The sequence below is a fragment of the Ovis aries genome, chromosome 23 (assembly GCF_016772045.2).
Source record: "Ovis aries strain OAR_USU_Benz2616 breed Rambouillet chromosome 23, ARS-UI_Ramb_v3.0, whole genome shotgun sequence".
Lineage (NCBI taxonomy): Eukaryota > Metazoa > Chordata > Mammalia > Artiodactyla > Bovidae > Ovis > Ovis aries.
The window spans coordinates 58,288,958-58,312,542 of NC_056076.1; the positions used below are offsets into that span (position 1 = coordinate 58,288,958).

General features: G+C 50.2%; 1 protein-coding gene across 9 annotated transcripts in view; it reads left to right on the plus strand.

The window, feature by feature from the left end:
• Positions 1–23,585, plus strand: part of ZNF532 (zinc finger protein 532) — a 132,634-nt gene that overhangs the window by 42,736 nt on the left and 66,313 nt on the right. The window lies entirely within an intron of this gene.

Genomic DNA, 23,585 nt, shown 5'->3' on the forward strand with positions numbered 1-23,585 from the left:
TCTCAAGTAAAACAGCAATGGTGTGCATAAATGTTGAGGAGACCGATAAACTGGACAGATGGGAGTAGGCTGGGATCAGTCAGTCAGAGGTGTCTTCAGGAGGCTTTGAACAGGAAGAAACTAGAGTCGGCTGAGGAATAGAGCGTAAGAAGGTGAACCAGCAAAAGAACAAGCTGGGAGGCAAGGTCTCAGCCCTGTGTGACCTTCCACTTTAAAACGGGCAGCCTGATTAGCTGGAGACATAAAAGGCTACACAGACCACATTCTTCAAAGGGCCATGGTTTTGCTCCCGGGTCAAGTCTTAGGTTGTAAGCCTTTTTCTTTTCTCTGTCATCTCTCCCCTACCCCCACCCCGGGACTTGGACGGAAACACAAAAAATTCTCTGGGTTGGAATCTCTCTTTGATACCTGGTTCTGGTCTAAGGGGGAATCGTTACTCACATTTCAGTGTGTGTGTGTGCTCCTAGACTGGTAAGTTTGATGGAACACTTCAGCCATTTCTGAATTAAGCAATTTTGTGAATAGGTTTTTTTTTCAACATATAGATCATCTATAAGTAGCTGAATGCTGAAAGCTTTTCTTCTCTCCCTTTTTTCCCCTTCCCTTTATTTTCAGCTCTCACTGAGTAAGGGCCCTCTAAATTGAGGTTGGGAGAGAAAAATACATTAAAAATTCTTTCTGAATATTCATGGCACCTAATTTTGCAATCAGAAATGACTCTTGGGGACTTCCCCGTCAGTCCAGTGGTTAAGACTCCGTGCGTTCAGTGCAGGGCGCAAGTTTGGTCCCTGGTCAGGGAACTAAGGTCTCGCATGCCGAGTGGTATGACCAGAAATGACAGAAACAGGAGACGACTATTTTGGGGTTTTCAGCTGCGTGACATTTTGGAACAAACAATAGGATTTGCTGTATTTCACTGTAAACAATTTTGAGGCCACACTGAGTGTGGTAACACCCCAAGGGTTGCAGTCAGTGAACTATTTCCGTATTGTGACAGATTGGCCTTCCCGTTTAGGCAAAACCTGGAGCGCGTGTGAGCGTTTTTGGAGGAATGAGCCTTGGGGGCAGAGTGATTTTCGAGTTGTTTACATTGAGGAAGGAGATGTGAAATTAAGATGGTTAACGATTCTTAACAATTTAAATATTTTGTCGAAGTAATACACGTACACACAGGTTAAAAAAAGAAACAGTGTTTTTCAGTCCTCATCCCTGTAGGCAGTTAATTTCAACTCTTTGGTGTGTTCTTCTGTTGTTAACTGTCTTATCGCCGAATAATACACTTATGCTGCTGAATTTGGAGTTCTTCATTTTAGAAATTACCTTCTGGCTGTCTGTTCTGGTAGGGATTGTGAGCCTGGGCTGTGGAGGCAGACGGTCGGGGTTGTCGTCTGCCCTTGACCCTTCTGGCATCTTGTCCTTGAGCAGCGTACTTAAGCTTTCTCTGTCCCATACATGAAACAGGAATAGTAATAATAATAATAATAATAATACTAATACCCCGCAGGCCTGCCCTTAATGTTGCAGGGCCTGAGGCAGAGACCGCAAATGGAGCCCAGACAGCTAAATATTTAAAAGACATAATGAAATATTCAGGAGAGATATTTAAATATTTAAAAGGTATATACCATATGCCTAAATATTTAAAAGGCTTTAAGTCAGGTCGCAGCTCAGGCCTGGCCCCTGTTTCACCCAGGGCCTGGAAGCCCGTTCCTCCGGTGTGCTCCTCAGGACGGGGGTCTGGAGACAGCCTCACCCTTGGACCGGCCCCTTGAGCCGAGTGCTGGCAGGAGGGCGAGGGCCGCCCGCCTAGACGCTGGTCCCGCGCCGCTCGCCAGCTGTGGCTGGGCCTCCTCCCGGGGCCCAGCTGGCCTGTGGGTGGGCACCCCTAACGGGGTCATTGTTGGGGCTTTATTGTTTTACTTAAACTTTTCCAGGCAGTTGTAAGCTCCACACCTGCACCTTCTGTGCTGGGGCGGGGGGCGTGGGGGGTGGGGAGCGTGGGGGTGGCAGGGACGGGCTCACCTGCCCCACACCCGCCCCATCTGTCCCCCTACCGTAATTCCCGCTCCTTTCAGCAGTTTGCAGTTAAAAAAAAACAAGCAAAACACCACCACAGAAACAAAACTTTCCTATGAGACTGAAAGGGAAAAAGAAAAGCAGCTCCCTGCGTTCAGATACACGCGTTGTGTAAGGCGTGGGGTCCCGGGCAGTGCCTGCCTCCTCTGGCCCGGAGGCGGGGTGCCTGGCGCCCCACTGGCGGGTGTGGGGATCCAGGGGCCGAAGCGCCCACTGCCGCCTGGGGCCCAGGGACTCCCACGCTGTGGCTGATCTTAAATTTGGAGCATTCTGTCAGTTGGCTGGGGTGCGGGCGCTTTATTTTTCCCTAGGAGGTGCTGTCAGGGTAGAGGCTTGCCTGATTTAGCAAAAAAAAAAAAAAAAAAAGCCCCAATAAACAATGGAACACACTTCTAGGAGAAGAGCAGTCGTCATTTATTTGAAATTGAGGTTTATCTGGCAGCTCTGTAAGGACCCTTTCAGTCTAGAGTTGGCTCCTTCAGTCTTGGGAGCTATTCCTATATTTTTTCTTCGATAGTAGCGTCTCTGTGCTTTCTCTTTCTGAAACACTCTTATGAGATGTTGGGCCAAGTGGATTGGCCTTCGGATTTTAGTGCCTTTTCCCTCCCGTGGTCCGGATCTCTTTTCTAGTTCTGCTTTCTGATTTCTCAGACTTTTTTTTTTTTTAAACCTGTTTTATCTTTTATTTCCTTTACAGTATTTCTTCTGTCAAGCATTTCTTCCTGTCCTTGGGGTTACGTCTCCGTGACTTCTGGTTTTTCTCTGCAGGAATGGCGTCTGTGTCCATAGGTGTGTTCTTCCAGCCTCTGGGGCCTTTCTGTCCTCATCGTGCTTGTCCGTTTGTTTACTGGGGTCTTTCTCGGGTGGGCGGCTCTTCCTCAGGTCTGCTGATGGTTAAGGACGAGGCGTGTGGCCAGCTGACTGGAGGCTGTGGCCACACAGACCTGTCCTCATCCTCGGCTTCTCTGTGGTCAGTTCTGGAGCTGGACTCCACGGACAGGTCTCACAAATTGTATCTAACTCTTTGGGAGCCCATGGACTGTAGCCCACCAGGCTCCCCCTGTCCATGGGATTCTCCAGGCAAGAAGACTGGAGAGGGTTGTCATGCCCTCCTCCAGGGGAATCTTCCCAACCCAGGGATGGAACCGAGGACTCCTGCATTGCAGGCGGATTCTTTACCGTCCAAACCATCAGGAAGCCCTCACCATGGTGGGGATGCTGAATCTTGAGCTCCCGTGGCTCTGGCTAACCCGGAGAGTGCTCCTCCTGTCCTCCTCAGCTGCCCCAGCTGGCAGAGCATCAGGGCTTCCACAAGCGCACTGCGTGTGGCCCTCGGCCCCTGGTTTCCTTCCAGGGCTGGTGTCTCCTCCTCTGGTTCCAGGCCTGGGCTTTGATGTTCCCTGGGGCTGACTGGCTGCCTTCTCCACGGCCCCATCCTGCAAGGCCTTGGCATGTAGCTGCCTGGCCACTGCCCTCTCCCTTCTCTCAGACCATGCTGTGTCTCACGCTGGCCTCCGCTCCAATCTCATGCCCTGTCCTCTGATGTCTAACAGGTCTGTGGCAACAGCTTGACTGAGACACAGCTCACACGCTGCACAGCTCACCCACTAGCAGCATACAGCTCAGGGGGTTTTGGTCTTTTCACGAGAGCTGTGTGACCATCTCCACAGTCAGTTGTGGGACCTTTCCATCACCTGAAAAAGAAGGCCTGTCTGTTGGTGGGAATGTAAATTGGTGCAGCTGCTGTGGAAGACAGCATGGTGGTTCCTTAGGAAACTAAAGATGGGCTTACCACGTCCCCAACAGTCCCACTCCTGGGCATGTATCTGCAGAAAACTAATTCAAAAACGCACCCAGCCCAGTGTTCCTGACGGCGTCATTTATAATAGTGAGGGCAGGGAAGCAATCCAAGTGTCCACTGACAGATGAACAGATGACTCTTCAGTGCAGGCGCTCAGTCGTGTCTGACTCTTTGCAAACCCATGAACCGCAGCACGCCAGGCCTCCCTGTCCATCACCAACTCCCAGAGTTCACCCAAACCCATGTCCATCAAGTCGGTGATGCCATCCAGCCATCTCATCCTCTGCCGTCCCCTTCTCCTCCTGCCCCCAATCCCTCCCAGCATCAGGGTCTTTTCAAATGAGTCAGCTCTTCGCATCAGGTGGCCAAAAAACTGGGAGTTTCAGCTTCAACATCAGTCCTTCCAATGAATATTCAGGACTGATCTCCTTTAGGATGGACTGGTTGGGTTTCCTTGCAGTCCAAGGGACTCTCAAGAGTCTTCTCCAACACCACAGTTCAAAAGCATATTGCTCATCCATGAAAAATGAAATAATGCCATTTACAGCAACATGGCTGGACCTAGAGATTATCACAGTAAGTGAAGCAAGTCAGACAGAGAAAGACAAATACCCTGTGATACCCCGTTACATGTAGAATCTAAAGTACGATACAGGTGAACTTTTTTACAGAGCTGAAACAGACTCACAGACGTAGAAAACAAGCTTGTGGTTACCAAAAGCGAAGGCAAGGGGAAGGAATAAATTAAGTGTCTGGGATTAGCAGATGCAAACTGCTGTATAAGAAGAAACGAACAGCGAGGTCCTACTGTATAGCACAGAGAACTATATTCAGTATCTTATAATAGCCTGTAATGAAAAAGAATATACGTGTATGTGTAGACTGGGTCACTTTGCTGGACAGCAGGAAGTAACACAACATTGTAAATAAACTAACAACTATTATTACACTGTTAACTAACACAACTATTACTATACCAGTAACAGAACTGTTACAGCTGTTAACTAGCACAACATTGTAAGTTAACTGAGCAAAATAAAATGGAGTAGGAAGAAAAGCGCCTTTTATCTGTCACTCCCTAGTTCTCGGAATTCCCCAGCCCTAAGCCACCAGAAATCTTCTTTTTGTCTTCATACATTTGCTATTTTTATCTTTTTAAAATACTTTTAATGTCATCTTTGTAGGATTTCAGGAGGCGAAGGGAAAGAAACCCATGAATTCAGTCAACATTCTTCCTCGGGAAGTTCTTGCCGTGTATAAAACATTAAAATATAAAAAGATGCTGCTGTTTCTCTACTTCTGCGTTGCGAGGATTGAAGTACCCTTTGACAGACGTGGGAATTTCCTGCATATTTTCTGTCTTTTCCCCCGCCTTTTTTTTTTTTAATCCCCTCTCTTGACCCAAACCTTGAGTCTCTTGGAAGGCGCAGTTGCCAAGCCCAGATGAGCAGCCTCCGTGTTCTCTTGGCTTCGGGAGCTCCCGTGTCTGCAGAGCAGATGTGTGGGGTCGTTGACGTGGAGCTGGAAGGGCGGCCTCCGGGTCCAGGCGCCCGGTGCCGGGAGAGGCGCTGAGCTTGTGGAAATGGGTGTCCCTGTCGGTCCCCGAGCAGGGCTCTCTCACTGGCCAGGCCAGCTTGCTCTTGGGTGGTGTGGAAAGTGGGCTTGTGGACTCTGAGCCACTGGGGTGGAGGCCAGCCCACCAACCTCTGTAAATGGTCACGGGCGTGCGCCTTCGGGGTTGACAGCAGAGCTGCTGCTGGGAGCCCGTCCCCCTTTCTCCTGGACTCCTGAGATGCTTTCTGAAGGCTCTGTGCCTCCCTCCGTCTTTGCTCGAAGAAAGGGGACTCAGCTCTGCGGAGCACGAGGTGCCTACGAGGTGGCTGCCTGCTGCTTGGGGGACACGCAGCTCACTCTTGCTTTGGCCTTTCTCCAAGCCCGGTCTCTCTCCCTGCTTCTCCCTAGCTTCTGTCAGGGTCCTGACTGGTAGGTGTGGGTTTAACTCGGACCCTCCTCAAGGACGGGGGCAACCTGCGTGGGGGATGGTGCCGGCCTCCCCGAGTGGCTCTCATCCGCCCGGGTCCGTCCTCAGCCCTCGGGGGGCCTGCTAAGCCGGGGCCCTGCGAACTGTCAGTGGGAGTGTGAACGCGCTCCAGAGCTGTGGCTGGGCCCGGGTCAGGCCCGGAGGGGTGAGGTTGCAGCTTGTCGTTCAGTCATGTAGCCGTGTCCGACTCTCTGTGAACCCATGGACTGAAGCCCGCCAGGCTCCTCTGTCCATGGGATTCTCCAGGCAAGAATTCTGGAGTGGGTTGCCTTTCCCTTCTCCAGGGGATCTTCCTGACCCAGGGATCGAACCCTGGTCTCTTGCATTGCAAGTGCATTCCTTGCTGCTGAGCCCCTGGAGATCGCAGTTAGTCCGTGGTTATCCTTGACTGGGAGGCCAGAGCGTCAAAATTAAGAGAAGGAGTCCTAGGACAGTCAGAGATATACTGAGGTATTTTACTTTGTGAGCTGAAAGTTTGCTGCCCTTTAAGAGGAAACTGCATTCTTTGCAGTGTATGAACTCCAGGTGACCCCACCAATGGCTGATCCCTAGAGCAGGGCTTGAAGGCACATGTATTCCAGGAAAGGGGCCAACATTTTGAAACGCAGTGAGATACAGTAAGGAGCCAGGGCCTTCACTCTGAACGGTACCCAGGAATGTCCCTCTTCCTCCTTTTTCTCCAAACCGTCATCACCGCAAAACTGCTTCACTTCCTTCTCTCAGGAACATTTCTACATTTTTCCTTTTTTGCCTGCTTGCTTTGTTTTCTTGTTCTAACAAATAGAGGAAGAAAATAATGCCTGTGTGTTTGGTATTTTTTCTGCATGTTGTTTACTGCAGTAGTCTTACGATTTGGCAATTATTAGTCTCATTTTGAAGATGAAAGGCTCTTCTTTGAGAAGAACCTGAGAAATGGGTTCTTTGTCTGTGGCTAATGAAGGTGTGTGTGTGTGAGAGAGAGATTCTGGGTTAAGGAATAGCATGGCCCTAAGAGGAAAGCTCTGTGTGTGTCCCCAGTCCTTACAGACCTGCAGGAGGAGAGTGGCTGGGCTTTGACTGGCTGAGCTCTTTGGTGTCAGACCGAGGAATTTGGACCTCATGTGGAAGGTGACGTGAGGATTTTTAATAGAGGGAAGCGATGCATATGATTCTGCGGGAGACTCGGGGGGTTTGATCCCCGGGTCAGGAAGGGATCACCTGCACTGCAGGCAGATTCTTTACCACCTGAGCCACCAGGGAATGTCGTTTTAGAAAGATTAATCCGGCAGTTCTGAACCAGAGCTTGGAGAGCTGCATGCTGTGTTTTTCTGGGTGAAAGATGGGGTGGTCCAGAGAGAGGAGTGACAGAGATCATGACGGGTGTAACGTTGCCAAGGGGAAAGTACAGGGCTTGGTGAGAGAGAAGGATCTTGTGTAAAGATGAAGCACGCATGTTTGAGATGTAAATTTTATGATGTGTGTTTTATCAGAATTTAAAAAAAAAGAAACGTGTACCTTGTTTTGTTTCCCTGGCTGCGGCTTGTTAATTACACTGGCTTGGTGATATGTATGGACTTTAGTGTTTGGTTAGGAAATTATACAGCATATAACATTTAAAGGGAAACAGTAGTTCCCATTCTAGCTGTTAACTTTCGGAATGGCAAAACCCAGTTACATTGTTTTTGCAGAAAAAAGGAAAGGCCAGCCTTATTAGAAGATACCTGAAGGATGGCGAAATGGGTAAACGATTCATTTCTTGCCATGTGACTCTGTACAACTAGTTCACTAGGAGGAACTTATTTCTATAGATTTTTTTTTTTTTTGGCTGTACCGCAGGACACGTGGGATCTTAGTTCCCTGACCAGGGATCCAACCCATACCCCCTACAGGGGAAACGCGGAGTCTTGACCACTGGATTGCGAGGGAATTCCCCATATAGACTGCTGTCTAATGCAGTAACCTTTCAGTAGCTCCGACACGCACCTTGGGCATAAAGAGAAACCAGATAAATCGCTGATTATCTCTGGCCGCAGCCTGGTGCTGTCTGTGGTAGCAAATGATCATCTCCTTGGTTTTGTGTGCAAGGAAAGCATGGAGAATGCAAACTTGCGGAAAGTCTATTTCTAATAAACTTAGGTTTAAAAGTCACTAAGCCGCCTTGACTACTCAGTGGCCGACCTTGAGGCAGCTTATCGGTAAGAGGATAAAATGGAAAACTAATCTCCGCATATGCAGAGCTGTTATTTAAACACTTTAGGAATGATTTCTTGTTTGTAATGCCATTTGCTGGCGTTCTTCTGGAAGTGAGAGGGTAGGAGCACCATCTTCTCATCGCAGTTCCCCCCTCTGCATTTTAATACTACCCCACTCTTGCCACTATCTATTCATCATCTCTGTCTTTAAAAAAAAACAACAAGCCCAGGAAACTCAAGTCCACGCTGTATTTAGGTTTCCTCAGTTTTTACCCAGTGTCTTTTTCTTCTGTCCCAGGAACCCTTCCCGGGGATCATATTGCATTTGGTCATCCTGTCTCCTTAGACGCCTCTTGCTGTGACTTCCCCTGTGTTTTATGACCTTGACAGTTTGGAGCGGAGCTGCCTAGGTATTTTCTAGAAGGTCCCTCGGATGGGATTTGTCGGATGCGTTTCCTGTAGTTAGGCTGGGGTCACGTGTTTCTGGGATAACCTAGGGTTCTATCACATCAAGGGAACTTTTCTTTTTTTAGGAAAGTTTTTTATTTTGTATTGGGGTACAGCTGGTAAAGAATCTGCCTGCAGTGCAGGAGACCTGGGTTCCATCCCTGGGTTGGGAAGATCCCCTGGAGAAGGGAAAGGCTACCCACTCCAGTATTCTGGCCTGGAGAATTCCAGGGACTGTATAGTCCATGGGGTCGCAAAGAGCTGGACACGACTGAATGGCTTTCCTTCACTCATTCATCGCCAGTTAACAAGCAGTGCTGCAATAGTTTCAGCTGAACAAGGAGCTCAGCCATACACACACGGGTATCTGTTCTCCCCCAAACCCCGCTCCCACCCAGGCTGCAAGGGAACGCGCTTTCCGTGTGACTTATCACTGTTGATACTGACCTCGGTCACCCGGCCCAGAGTGTTTGTAAGGCTTTTGCACTGAGGAGTTCCTCTTTTTTCTCCTCTTTGCGTACTGTCCTTTTTGGAGGAGCATTGTCGAATGACTGGGGTATTACTCACCTCCGTCGGGGGGGGGGGGGCATCTGCGTAAATTAATTGCATTTCTTCTGCACGGGAGGTCTGTCTGCTTTTCTCCATTTTTCAGTCATTCACGTCACTTGTGCCACTGATGAGTTTGTTTTGTATTTCCGGTTATAATCTGGGATCGCTTCATTTGATGCTCACATTGTACCAGCTTGGGCCACTGGGGGTGCTTTCAGTTCACCTCTGTTTCCCTTTAACATAACCCTCTCGGTGCAGCTTCTGTCTGTCTCATTTGGGAGCACTTCCTCATTTCTGGCCCTGCAGAATGCTCCAGGCTCATCGCGCGTGTTTCCTGCTCAGCGCTGGGATTGGCCTTTCTCCCAGGAGTGCTGGTCCCTTCCAGTGGAGCCCAGCGTCAGGAACCCTGGTCCTGGGGCCGCCCGCCCTCACTTTGGTCTTCCCCAGGCGTCTGCCCCAGGGCTGGGCTCACTTCACAGGCCACATGTCTTCTTTTTCATCAAGCCTGTCCTGCCCTTGCCCAGACCTGGTTTTTATAGCTGTCAGACTTTTAGACTGTATCAGGAGGAAATTGCTCCTTGGATGAGCAGTCAAGCTGCTCTTATGTATTTATTTTTTCAGTGTGTTTTCTTCTCTAGTATCAACACTGCATAGGAATCTGGCTACAAATTTAGACTGAATTTGGTTGGTGATACAGTTGGTCTTTGATTTGTGTCTTTTATTACAGTGTTTAAAAGTATTTTACAGATTCATGAACCTTAGGGAGATAGTTAAAAACCTATTAAAATTAAAATTTGAGCATTTGGTTTTATCAAGGCAAAATAAGCAGATGAAATAAAATGGACCCAGGAGCTTGAGGTTTGCATTTATCATTCCCAATTTAAGGTGCAGCTTAGACGGTGCAGAATGCCAGGGGTCGCAGATCCTTAGTGAAAGAGAGTAATTAAGCTGTAGGCAAATGGAACAATATAAAATTCGTATCTTCTGGGTGTGATCTTCTCCATATTTGTCCTTCGTGGAAACCCTGTCGGAGAACCTGTCTGAGCCCACGTCTTTCTTTGAAGCGTGCAGGGACCGTAACCTGAGACGAAGACTCCTCTTCACTCCTGTCTCAAAACAGGTGGAGACAGACATTGTTTTCTGTTCCCCGCGTCGCATTAATTATTAGTCTCTATTTTATTTTGCTCTGCTGACTTGAGACTCAAAACGTAGCTTGATAAAATCCTTGGGTCTCCCATGGGGTGGCTCCCTTTCAGGGGTCTTGAGGGTCTGGAGAAGGCAGATGTCACCCCATCCCACGCCCGCCTTCTGCAGGGCACAGAGCCACAGGTCCTTTAGGGTGTGACCACCAGGCTTGCTGCTGCTTGGGGAGAGCTTTGCCCCCGGGGAGCGCCCGTCCAGAGTGTGGCTGAGGTTCAGGGCTGTAGGACTTGGGCAGGCTCGGCAGGGCTGTGCCCGCCTGCTGCTCTGGGCATCTCTTTGCGTGCCCTCCCTCCCCCCCCCCCTGAGCAGCTAGGTCATTGGTGCCTCGGCCTCATAATTCCAAACCCAGCTGCGGCTCACACCTCGGCCTGTGGGTTCCGTGCTGAACGCAGCAAGCCCTGATTTCTGACCGCGAACCCCGCGGTACCAGTCCCCTGGCTGAGACGGCTGCCTACTTCGCCCCCTTCCTCTCCTGGGTGCTCTGTAACAAGTAACCCTCAGCCGCACAGGTCTTCTGACTGTGCCTGCAGGTCTCTGGGCCACTCGTGGGATGAAAAGAGGAGGGACGTTTGTTGCAAGTCTCTGAGCCCATCCCCCGTGTCTGAATGTTACGCTTTTTGTCCGATGTAAGATTGAAGGCAAAAGGAGAAGGGGCAGCAGGGGATGAGATGGTCGGATGGCATCACTGACTCAATGGGCATGCGTTTGAGTGAACTCCAGGAGATGGTGAAGGACGGAGAAGCCTGCTGTGTGCAATCCATGGGGTCGCAAAGAGTCGGACACGACCAAGCGACACGGTAACAGCAACCACGTATGGTCATGACAGGGTTCCCTCTAGACACCCAAATAGCAGTCAGCCCTCCCTGCAGCCCTGGGCCCGGGGCGTGCTGTCGTCTCCACTGCTAGGTGGAAAACCCAACCCGAAGACGCCAGAGAGCACAGGGAATGTCGGTGTGGAGACATTCCAGCTCATTCGCTTCACGAGGGTTTCCATCCCCAGAAACTGGTTTGTTTTAGGGAACAGTGTGGATGAGTTTTGTACGCTCTTGCTTCTTAGCGACATGACAGGCATGTGGGTCAGTAAGTAGATCTCCTGGAGCTGCAGAGAGAAGTAAAGAGGAAATTCGTCATCCTGCTCCGGAGCCTGCGTTCGTCACTCACAGAACACATGCTGCTTTCACAGCCAGTAAGCAAGCCGTATGAGGAAAAGGGCTTTCTCGTAACGTGGACGTTGTATTAGAAGTTGTCTTTTTCGTCGACTAGACATCAGCTCGTAAACATTTGTGAAGCTGGGAGGGCGGGGGGCTCAGCATGACGCGGACGCGTGGTGGCAGCCACAGAACTCATGGAGACAGTTGGGAATCGTCCAGGCGCTCGTGTTCGCGGATCGGAAAAAATGACCTGTGGTTAGGTCAGAATTTGGGAGCTGCAACATCCCTCTTTTTGGAGAGTTACAGTATTTACTAGCAGAACAGAGGCTGCCCTGTAGAAAGAAATCTGTTCACCGTAGAAAAATCCAGCTCTTTTTAAAACCATTTTTCTTGGAGGATAGTTGTGTCACGGTGTTGTGTTAAGGAGGATAGTTGTGTCCCGGTGTTGTGTTGGGGAGGATAGTTGTGTCCCGGTGTTGTGTTGGGGAGGATGGTTGTGTCCCGGTGTTGTGTTGGGGAGGATGGTTGTGTCCCGGTGTTGTGTTGGGGAGGATGGTTGTGTCCCGGTGTTGTGTTGGGGAGGATGGTTGTGTCCCGGTGTTGTGTTGGGGAGGATAGTTGTGTCCCGGTGTTGTGTTGGGGAGGATAGTTGTGTCCCGGTGTTGTGTTGGGGAGGATGGTTGTGTCCCGGTGTTGTGTTGGGGAGGATGGTTGTGTCCCGGTGTTGTGTTGGGGAGGATGGTTGTGTCACGGTGTTGTGTTAAGGAGGATGGTTGTGTCACGGTGTTGTGTTGGGGAGGATGGTTGTGTCCCGGTGTTGTGTTGGGGAGGATGGTTGTGTCCCGGTGTTGTGTTGGGGAGGATAGTTGTGTCCCGGTGTTGTGTTGGGGAGGATAGTTGTGTCCCGGTGTTGTGTTGGGGAGGATAGTTGTGTCGCGGTGTTGTGTTGGGGAGGATGGTTGTGTCCCGGTGTTGTGTTAAGGAGGATAGTTGTGTCACGGTGTTGTGTTGGGGAGGATGGTTGTGTCCCGGTGTTGTGTTAGGGAGGATAGTTGTGTCCCGGTGTTGTGTTGGGGAGGATAGTTGTGTCCCGGTGTTGTGTTGGGGAGGATAGTTGTGTCACGGTGTTGTGTTAAGGAGGATAGTTGTGTCCCGGTGTTGTGTTGGGGAGGATAGTTGTGTCGCGGTGTTGTGTTGAGGATAGTTGTGTCACGGTGTTGTGTTAAGGAGGATAGTTGTGTCCCGGTGTTGTGTTAAGGAGGATAGTTGTGTCACGGTGTTGTGTTGGGGAGGATGGTTGTGTCCCGGTGTTGTGTTGGGGAGGATGGTTGTGTCCCGGTGTTGTGTTGGGGAGGATGGTTGTGTCCCGGTGTTGTGTTGGGGAGGATGGTTGTGTCACGGTGTTGTGTTAAGGAGGATAGTTGTGTCACGGTGTTGTGTTAAGGAGGATAGTTGTGTCGCGGTGTTGTGTTAAGGAGGATAGTTGTGTCCCGGTGTTGTGTTGGGGAGGATAGTTGTGTCCCGGTGTTGTGTTAAGGAGGATGGTTGTGTCACGGTGTTGTGTTGGGGAGGATGGTTGTGTCCCGGTGTTGTGTTAAGGAGGATAGTTGTGTCACGGTGTTGTGTTGGGGAGGATGGTTGTGTCCCGGTGTTGTGTTGGGGAGGATAGTTGTGTCCCGGTGTTGTGTTGGGGAGGATGGTTGTGTCGCGGTGTTGTGTTGGGGAGGATGGTTGTGTCACGGTGTTGTGTTAAGGAGGATAGTTGTGTCCCGGTGTTGTGTTGGGGAGGATAGTTGTGTCGCGGTGTTGTGTTGGGGAGGATAGTTGTGTCCCGGTGTTGTGTTTTTTGCTCTACAGCAAGGTGAGTCATACACGTATCAGAGTTAGTGTATTTCAGTGTTGCGTGTGTGTGAAAAGCCTAACAAGGTCCCTCAGGGCTGGTGTCTGTGCTCCGCAGCATATGAAGTGCAGCCCATGAACCACCTGTAACATGGTTAGTTCTGTGTTACACTTGGTCTCTTTATTTTGGGCCTCTCCTCATTCCTGGTACCTTTAATTTTTATTTACACATGGTAGAATTCTCTGGGTTTGACAAAGGTGTAGACGCGTGTGTCCACCCCCACAGTTGAGATACAGAGCCGTTCCGTCACCTCTTGGGTCTCCTCCTACAGGCCGGATTTTTAACAGTGGTTTCAGGCGAGTGGAAAGGGTTGGGGAAGGAGCTGGGTGGAACTCGACCTTCCCAACAATGGAGAGCTTGGCTGTGAAGGCAGCGTTGCCCATGGACAGGGCACGAGGGTTGGGTTGCCAGATCAAGCTTGGGGGATGTTTATTCAGCTGGTGTTGTGTTAGTCACTCAGTCGTGTCCGACTCTTTGCAACCCCTTGGACTGTCGCCCACCAGGCTCCTCCGTCCACGGGATTCTGCAGGCAGGAATACTGGAGAGGGTCACCCTTCCCTTCTCCAGGGAATCTGCCCACACTGGGGATGGAGCCTGGGTCTCCTGCATTGCAGGCTGATTCTTTACCATCTGAGCCACCAGCTGGTAGGTAGAAGTATTAGAGGGCTTCCCTGGTCTCTCAGTGGTAAAGAATCCGCCTGCCAATGAAGGAGACACGGGTTCCACCCCTGGCCTGGGAAGATCCCTAGGAGAAGGAAATGGCAACCCACTCCAGTATTCAACAGCAGCAGTAACAACAGCGGGGGTAACAGAAGTGGCCAGAAGTCCTGGAGCTGGGCAGCAAGCTGGTGGTGGGGACCAGCTTGGAAAGGCCAGCGGTGCAGGAGGGGGCAGGACCTAAAGGCAGGCAGCCCTGGGGCGGGGTCCTGCCTGTTGTCTGTGAAGCTGACCGGGGAGGAAAGAAGGAGGCGTGGAGTAGGCCGCCGGGGAAGGTTAGAAGCAGCCTGTGTCCCCTGGCTGGGTGGGAGTTAACGATGAGGGAGAGAGAGAGGGCTGTGGAGTGACACCGAGGAGCGCTCTGGGGGGAGAGGAGCAGGGGTCTGCCACAGTCCTCCCTGGAGCAAGCATAGTCCTCCCTGAGCGAGCGCGATCTTCCCGGAGTGAGCGCGGTCCTCCCCCGGGCGAGCGGGCGCGGTCCTCCCTGAAGTGGATCGGTCCTGCCCTGGACTGGGCTTACTCTTGTCTTTCCCAGAGTCGTGGCACGATCAAGTGCCTCTGTTCGTGTTTCCAGAAGCAGTTTGAACTTTCACATTGGCTGTTTTTCAAATCAGGAATATTAGGTACAGTGTTAAGTGAAGAAGAAAAAGCTGCCTTGGCCAGAGTATCCATATGTCAGCATCGATACAATTTGGGCTTCCCATGTGGCCCAGCGGTAAAGAAGTCGCCTGCTGATGCAGGAGAGGCAGGTTCCATCCCTGGATTGGGAAGATCCCCTGGGGAAGGAAATAGCTTTGCAGGCCAGTATTCTTGCCTGGGACATCCTGTGGACAGAGGCGGCTGGCAGCCTGCAGTCCATGGGGTCTCAGAAGCGTCGGACACGACTTAGAGACAAACAGCAACATTTATAGCATCTGGGTTCAGTGAAACAAGGAGATGCCTCTTCTGGATAACTGCAGCTCTTTAAGTAGTTTCCTATTAGCTCATACAGAATTAAAATGTATATCCTTCTCTTTTCACCTTGTGTGTGAACTTTGACACCTGGGGAGCTGCCCTGGTGGAGGCCATTTAGAAAGTGAAATTCTCCTGGTCTCACTGGCGGCGTGCTGGGCTGAGGGTGGACCTCCCCCACTGGAAGGTGAGGGGCTGGGTGCTGCGTGGTCTGGGGTCGCACTTCCTCCCAGTGGCTGGAGAGAAGGCTTAGAGCTGCGTGTTGCCCTGACTAACTGTTCAGACCCACCCAGGGCCTGGCGGGGGTGGAGTGATGGAGATAAAGGGAGCTCTTCTCTGGGACATTCTGGTACTTGGGTGGGGCCTCCATATGGCATGCATTTAAAAGATTCAGTAACTCCATTTGTTGCTGCTACTTCCCCCTCTAAACTATGCACACGTAGCCATTAGTGTGTGTGTGTGTGTGTGTGTCTTTAAGTCACTTCAGTCGTGTCCAACTCTGTGACCCCATGGACTGTAGCCCACCAGACTCTTCTGTCCATGGGATTCTCCAGCCAAGAATTCCAGAGGGGGTGGCCATGCCCTCCTCCAGGGGATCTTTCTGCCCAGGGATCCAGCCTGCAGCTGTTGTCTCCTGCATTTGCAGGCAGATGCTTTACCACGAGTGCCACCTGGGGGGGGTGTGTGTGCGCACATGCATGCGCGTCACCTGGGAAGCTGCTCTGTGTGTGTGTGTGTGTGTGTGTGAGAAGCCCGTGTGTGTGTGTGTGTTTATGAAGCCCGTGTGTGTCCAAAGCCCGTGTGTGTCCAAAACCTGTGTGTGTGTGTGTGCGCGCGTGCGCAAAGCCTGTGTGTGTGTATGAAGCCCATGTGCATACGCGTGTGCGCGTGTGTCCAAAGCCCGTGTGTGTGTGTGAAGCCCGTGTGTGTGTGTGTGACGCCTGTGTGCATGTCCGTGTGTGTGTGTGTGAGAAGCCCATGTGTGTGTGTGTGTGTATGAAGCCCGTGTGTGTCCAAAGCCCGTGTGCGTCCAAAGCCTGTGTGTGTGTGTGTGTGTGTGTGCGCGTGCGCAAAGCCTGTGTGTGTGTGTGAAGCCCCTGTGCATGTCCGTGTGTGTGTGTGTATGAAGTCCATGTGCATACGCGCGTGCGCGTGTGTCCAAAGCCCGTGTGTGTGTGTGTGAAGCCTGTGTGCATGTCCGTGTGTGTGTGTGTGTGTGTGTGTGTGTGAAGCCCGTGTGTGTGTGTGAGAGAGAGAGGAGTGTCTGCCAGGTTTGGGGGTCCAATCTCCCTGTCTGCCCCGCATCCTCTCCTTGAGAGAAGCCCTGAGGCGGGGATGGAGCCGATTGGGTGTTTTTTTGTTGTTTATTTTAAACTCCACAAACTGGCGTCTGTTTCTAGCTGGTTTAGGGAAAGCGAGTGAAAAAACACGAGGCAGATTTGTGTAACTGAACCTGCTTAATGTTTGGGGTGGAGTTGCAATGAGAAAATACTTTTCCCCTGATAAGCAGTTTAGATTGAAGTGAGATACAAGGAAAATGGTCACTTGGGGGACAAGAAATGTGATTTTTTTTTTTCCTCATTTGTGGTTGAAGAGTTATCATGATAACTTTGGCCTTGAAACTGCCAGAGATGGAAAAGGGCTAGGGATGGAGGAGGAGCCCAGGGTGAGTCCTTGTGTGAGGGGGAGGGCAGGGAGGGGTTGGGACGCAGAAGGTCAGGAGAAACCAATCCCTGCTTATTTCTTTGAAAACACAGGAAACCTGCCTAGATCATGTTCCACAAAGAACAAATGAGATGTCACGCGTTGTATAATGTGCATTATAAGAACTTTGTATATTTGAAGGAAAGATTAGAAGGTTAGAAATGAGAGTCAGATCCATTAATCTGTTGAATTATTTCTTTGAAAAGCACTTCGATGGCCAGAGAAATGCCAGGAAATAGTGACAAGCAGAGTTCCCCAAAAGGATAGCAGTCTTCTTTGAAAAGTTTGTGGAATATGGTCGAGGCGGTCTGCAGACTTTGGTTTTCTTTAGGATTATTATGACTGAGCATTTTATTGATTCTCGTGAAACAAGCTTAGTCTCTGCATCCACACGGGGAAGCCGACCCGCTGTCCCCAGATTGGCTCCTGCATGTTCATTGTGCAGGTGTATGTGTCTGGGGATTGTTTGAAGCTGGGTTCAGTGGTCACATGACGCCTGAGCCTTCTAAGCCGTCACCCTCTGGTTGGAAACTGGCAAATGGCTCCATGCATTTTTTTATTGCAAAGCATAAGAGGTATGAGTAAGGGGTGAACAGGTTTTCCTTTAAGTTTTTCTTTTGATTTGATAAACTATTGACTTTTCGCCAACAAAAATAAAATAGCTTACTACAATTTTAAGCGACTTTGGTAGGAAAGGAAGTGTGTTGTCTGTGTCGTAGGAGGAAATAGAGTGAGCACATGACAGACTTGAGCTCTTCCATTTTCCTTTTTCAGAAACAGGCCCAGCATCCTTCCACCAGACATTTTCAAGGTGAAAGGACATTCTCCATTAAGCACAAATGCAGTTAGTGAATTCTATGTTATTTATGTGGGTTTTAGTTCTAAATTAAGACAGTTAGTGCCTTTGAAGGAAGCTGTATTTCACAGGGTATAAATGAAATGGAAGACTTTTGTTGCAATAACTGAACCTAATTCTGTTTGAAAGTCAAGCTGTTGAGGGATTGGGAAGAACAAGTGAGATCTTTTTATCTTTGAACAAAGATGACTGAGATTAATTTTTGCAAATGTTTTTTAAGCAAAAGAACCTATTTTTAAAACAGTACTTAGGAATTGCAGGAAGGAAACTTTCAAACATAAACATGTCTCTTTGTACTTCTTAGAACTGAGAAATGAGACAGGAGTTAAAGCCGCCTTCGCCCCTCCCCCCGCCCGTGGAAAATTGGCTCTTGCCTTCCAGAATGTGGGGTGGGCGAGGGTAAGAGGACAGTGTGATTGTGGGCGTGAAAAATATTTCTGTGAACCAGAAGAGACGTGTGACGTTACAGAGAGCGGCGTTCGTGACACTGATGGTACAACCCGAGAGAGCTGAGCACCCCGCCGCCGGCGGCGCAGGTTTCAGGCCGGACGATGCACTTCCAGCGTCCGCCCTGCATTGTCACCTGACAGCCTGGATTCTTTCTGGGGACCCAGGAGAGCTGACTCCTGTGGTTTAAAACCACTGCTAATTCACTCTTACCCCTCCAGTATCCCAGCACTTCATCCCCAAAGAGTTCCATCCCCAGAGGTCCATCCTCTTTCTTAGAATGTACATATACCTGAGGTGTTCAGAAGAATGGGGAGGAGGGCAGGTGTGGCTCGATGGCCATGGAGAAAGTTGGCTGCTCCTGCTTTGGGAGTGTCTCCTGGACCCCCTGGGGCATTTGCAGACATGAAGGCTCCTTTCTGGGGTTTTCCAGGTCTTCACTCTTTTCAGTTAGTTCAAGCCGGTCGCTCAGTTGTGCCGACTCCCCGAGACCCCATGGACTGCAGCCCGCCAGGCCTCCCCTGTCCATCACCAACTCCCAGAGTTTACTCAAACTCATGTCCATCGAGTCGGTGATGCCATCCAACCATCTCATCCTCTTTCACCCCCTTCTCCTGCCTTCAGTCTTTCCCAGCATCAGGGTCTTTCCAAATGAGTCAGTTCTTCACATCAGGTGGCCAGAGTATTGGAGTTTCAGCTTCAACATTAGTCCTTCCAATGAATATTTGATCTCCTTTAAGATGGACTGGTTCGTAGAAGGCAATGGCACCCCACTGCAGTATTCTTGCCTGGCAAATCCCATGGATGGAGGAGCCTGGTGGGCTGCAGTCCATGGGGTCGCTAGGAGTCAGACATGACTGATTGACTTCACTTTCACTTTCCACTTTTCATGCATTGGAGAAGGAAATGGCAACCCACTCCAGTGTTCTTGCCTGGAGAATCCCAGGGACGGGGGAGCCTGGTGGCCTGCCATCTATGGGGTCGCACAGAGTCAGACACGACTGAAGCGACTTAGCAGCAGCAGCAGGATGGACTGGTTGGATCTCCTTGCAGTCCAAGGGACTCTGAAGAGTCTTCTCCAACACCACAGTTCAAAAGCATCAATTCTTTGGCGCTCAGCTTTCTTCACAGTCCAACTCTCACATCCATACATGACCACTGGAAAAACCATAGCCTTGACTAGACAAGCCTCTGTTGGCAAGGTAATGTCTCTGTTCTTGTAATGTCTCACTCCGTTGCTGGCGCAGATAGGAAAGGTAGCCGGCTGTGCGGTGGGCCACATCCTGCCCGACGGCGAGGCTTGCTGCTGGTGTGGCTGCTGCGTGTGGCCTCCGTGTGTCCGTGCACCGGGGGCGCCCGCCGCGTGTGAACAGGAGGGGCCGGTGGAGGCGTGTGTTGCTCTTCCAGGTGCCCGCCGCCTGCCTGCGAGCCGCGCTGCCCACATGACCTGCCGGCTGCCTGGCATGTTTTGTTTCACGTAGTGGCCTTTTTTTTAAAATTTCCTGTAGTTGTGAGTTCTGGGTCACCCACCCACCGAGTAGCTGTTCTTTCCTTCTTTTTGTTCCTGAACTGTCTGCCCTCTGCGGTGAACAGTGTGAAACCTGATGACGTCTTTTACTCACCAAAACCAGAAAGAGAAGAAGGCAAATGACATGGATCCCGTGTAAAGGAAGGTTGAAGGGCCTTGGTAGAGCCGAGCCACCACCGGGGCCTTCCAGAGCCTGGGTCCCAGCCCTGGATCAACGGTGGCACAGGAAGGCCACCTTTTAGCCCCATTCAGCTCCAGTCGGGACTTGGGGGTGGTTCATGAGTCTGTGTCTTGAATTCTCTCAAAACTGATGTACAAACGTGGATTGTCATGGCTGGTGAAGACAGACCACAGGGATGCTTCGCTAACGGTGGTCTCATTGTGACTGTTACATTTATAAAGGCAAAATAATGCTTAAAAATACAAGTGGTGACATTCAGGGATTATTCCTAAGTGGGCGGACTCTTAAGTGGATTTATTGTCTAACAGATGGGTTTTTCACTCCCCATATTTTGCAGTTCAAGTTCATTTGAAAAAGAAAATCATAATATCAGACGTCCTCGTTAGAGCTTTCTTCTTGTAGATATTTTCGCGTCATCATCTGCCTGGAAGTGTTACACTCTGATCGGTGGTGGGGGGCGGCGCGGGGGGTTCATTGTTCCCTGTCTGGGTCTGCAGGCGCCCATCTGTCCATCTGTGAGAGAAGAGGCTCAGAGTGTTCTCTCTGGGCTGAGCAAGACCATCTAGAGAAAAGTATGTGCGGCTTCTGAGACATGTTAGCGGAAAGAGATTTATTCTTCAGCTCCTATTGAACCCTAAGTGTTTATTTCAACTTCAACAGTAGTTTTTCCCAGCGAAATTCTTTCTGAAGTGTTTGGATGGGTCCCAGAGTGAGTGAATATTGCTGAGGGTGTCTTAGTACCTGATGATGGATTTATGGTTAATGTGAATTTCCACGGGTATGTGTATTGTTCCCTGAGTAGAGATTCTGCTGTGATCCTGGTATAGTTATTTTTTATTAGGAATGCATGATTTTTTTTTTTTTTTTTTTACAGATTATAGAAGAAAAAAATCATTAAATACTTCAGTAAAAAATGTAAGACAGGGTCTCACTGATATAAAGCAAATATAAAAGAGGGACGACGTAATAAATATTGACAGGGAAATAGCCGTTCTTTTTCTTTTTCTTTTCTTTAAGATCTTTCATCTATTCTCATTCATGGGCTCCTCTCTGTTTCGCTGTGTTAAGTCGCTTCAGTCGTGTCTGACTCTTTGCCACCCTATGGATGGTAGCCCACCAGGCTCCTCTGCCCATGGGATTCTCCAGGCATGAACACTGGAGTGCGTTGCCATGCCCTCCTCCAGGGGATCTTCCTGATCCCAGAGATTGAGCCTGTGTCTCTTGCATTGGCAGCTGGATTCTTTACCACCAGCTCCACCTAGGAAGCCCCAGGAGAGTCTGCTGCTGCTGCTAAGTCACTTCAGTCATATCCGACTCTGTGTGACCCCGTAGATGGCAGCCCAGCAGGCTCCCCCATCCCTGGGATTCTCTGGGCAAGAACACTGGAGTGGGGTGCCTTTTCCTTCTCCACCAGGAGAATCTCAGTTCAGTTCAGTTCAGTTCAGTCACTCAGTCGTGTCCGACTCTTTGCGACCCCATGAATCGCAGCACGCCAGGCCTCCCTGTCTATCACCAACTCCCGGAGTTCACTTAGACTCACGTCCATCGAGTCGGTGATGCCATCCAGCCATTTCATCCTGGGTCGTCCCCTTCTCCTCCTGCCCCCAGTCCTTCCCAGCATCAAAGTCTTTTCCAGTGAGTCAACTCTTCGCATGAGGTGGCCAAAGTACTGGAATTTCAGCTTTAGCATCATTCCCTCCAAAGAAATCCCAGGGCTGATCTCCTTCAGAATGGACTGGTTGGATCTCCTTGCAGTCCAAGGGACTCTCAAGAGTCTTCTCCAACACCACAGTTCAAAAGCATCAATTCTTCGGCACTCAGCCTTTTTCACAGTCCAACTCTCACATCCATACATGACCACTGGAAAAACCATAGCCTTGACTAGATGGACCTTAGTCGGCAAAGTAACGTCTCTGCTTTTGAATATACTGTCTAGGTTGGTCGTAACTTTTCTTCCAAGGAGTAAGCGTCTTTTAATTTCATGGCTGCAGTCACCATCTGCAGTGATTTTGGAGCCCCCAAAAATAAAGTCTGACAGTTTCCACTGTTTCCCCATCTATTTGCCATGAAGTGATGGGACCAGATGCCATGATCTTCGTTTTCTGAATGTTGAGCTTTAAACCAACCTTTTCACTCTCCTCTTTCACTTCCATCAAGAGGCTTTTGAGTTCCTCTTCACTTTCTGCCATAAGGGTGGTGTCATCTGCATATCTGAGGTTCTTGATATTTCTCCCGGCAATCTTGATTCCAGCTTGTGCTTCTTCCAGCCCAGCGTTTCCCATGATGTACTCTGCATACAAGTTAAATAAGCAGGGTGACAATATACAGCCTTGACGTACTCCTTTTCCTATTTGGAACCAGTCTGTTGTTCCATGTCCAGTTCTAACTGTTGCTTCCTGACCTGCCTACAGATTTCTCAAGAGGCAAGTCAGGTGGTCTGGTATTCCCATCTCTTTCAGAATTTTCCACAGTTTATTGTGATCCACACAGTCAAAGGCTTTGGCATAGTCAATAAAGCAGAAGTAGATGTTTTTCTGGAACTCTCTTGCTTTTTCCATGATCCAGCAGATGTTGGCAATTTGATCTCTGGTTCCTCTGCCTTTTCTAAAACCAGCTTGAACATCAGGGAGTTCACAGTTCACGTATTGCTGAAGCCTGGCTTGGTGAATTTTGAGCATGACTTTACTAGCATGTGAGATGAGTGCAATTGTGCGGTAGTTTGAGCATTCTTTGGCATCGCCTTTCTTTGGGCTGGAATGTAAAAGTAGGATGTCAAGAAACACCTGGAATAACAGGCAGATTTGGCCTTGGAATGCGGAATGAAGCAGGGCAAAGACTAATAGCGTTTTGCCAAGAAAATGCACTGGTCATAGCATCAGAGTCTAGGTGTCTACAAATGACTGAGGCTGATTCTATGTTGAAAGTTGCCTGAAGGTCTTCTCTGGTGTCCAGTGGTTAAGTCTTAGCCTTCCAGTGCAGAGGATACAGGTTCGATCCCTGGTCGAGGTGCTAAGATCCCACATGCCTCCTGGCCAAAAAGTAAAACAGAGACAATATTGTAATGAAGTTAGAAAAACCTTAGAAACTGGTCCACATCAGAAGAATCTTAAAGCAGTTGCCTGGAGCCAGCCCTGGGCCTCGCCGCCTCTGACGCTGGTTGCTGCTTGAGCCCGTTTTCTCCTCCTCCTCTTGCCCGTCTCTTTCTCCCTCTGCCCCTTCTCTTCGGTTTCTTGTTCTCCGCCCTGCTTCCCGCCTTGCCTCGCCTTCCTGGTGGCTGACCTCCGCCCCGTCGCACCAAGGAGCCGCCCCAGGGAGATGCCCTCTTGCCCGTGGGCCGCAGCGCTGGGGTCGAGGCCTGCTCCTGTCGTACCTCCTGTGCTGTGAGCTGCGTGTCCGCTTGGTTATGTGGCGTTTACGGTGCAAAGGCGAGTGAGACGTTGCCCGTCTCGAGGCAGCTGGCAGGCCAGTAGGTAGGAAGAGACCAGTACCCACACGGTGCAGTCCGTACAGAAGATAGATGGGGTGCTCCGGGGGTTCAGGGAGGAGGAAGAACCCCCCCACCCCGATAGTATAGGGGCTCCTTGTGAAGACCCCAAGCAGTCTGTGTATTTAAATATCCTTCTCTAGTCGGGGGCTTCCCAGGTGGTGCTAGTGGTAAAGAACCCGCCTGCTAACACACGAGATATAAGAGATTTGGGTTCGATCCCTGGGTCTGGAAGATCCCCCTGGAGGAGGGCATGGCAACCCACCCCAGTATTCTTGCCTGGGAAGTCCCATGGACAGAGGAGCCTGGTGGGCCCCAGTGCACGGGGCTGTAGAGAGTTGGACATGACTGAGAACACACGCGCCTCTTTAGTTGCGG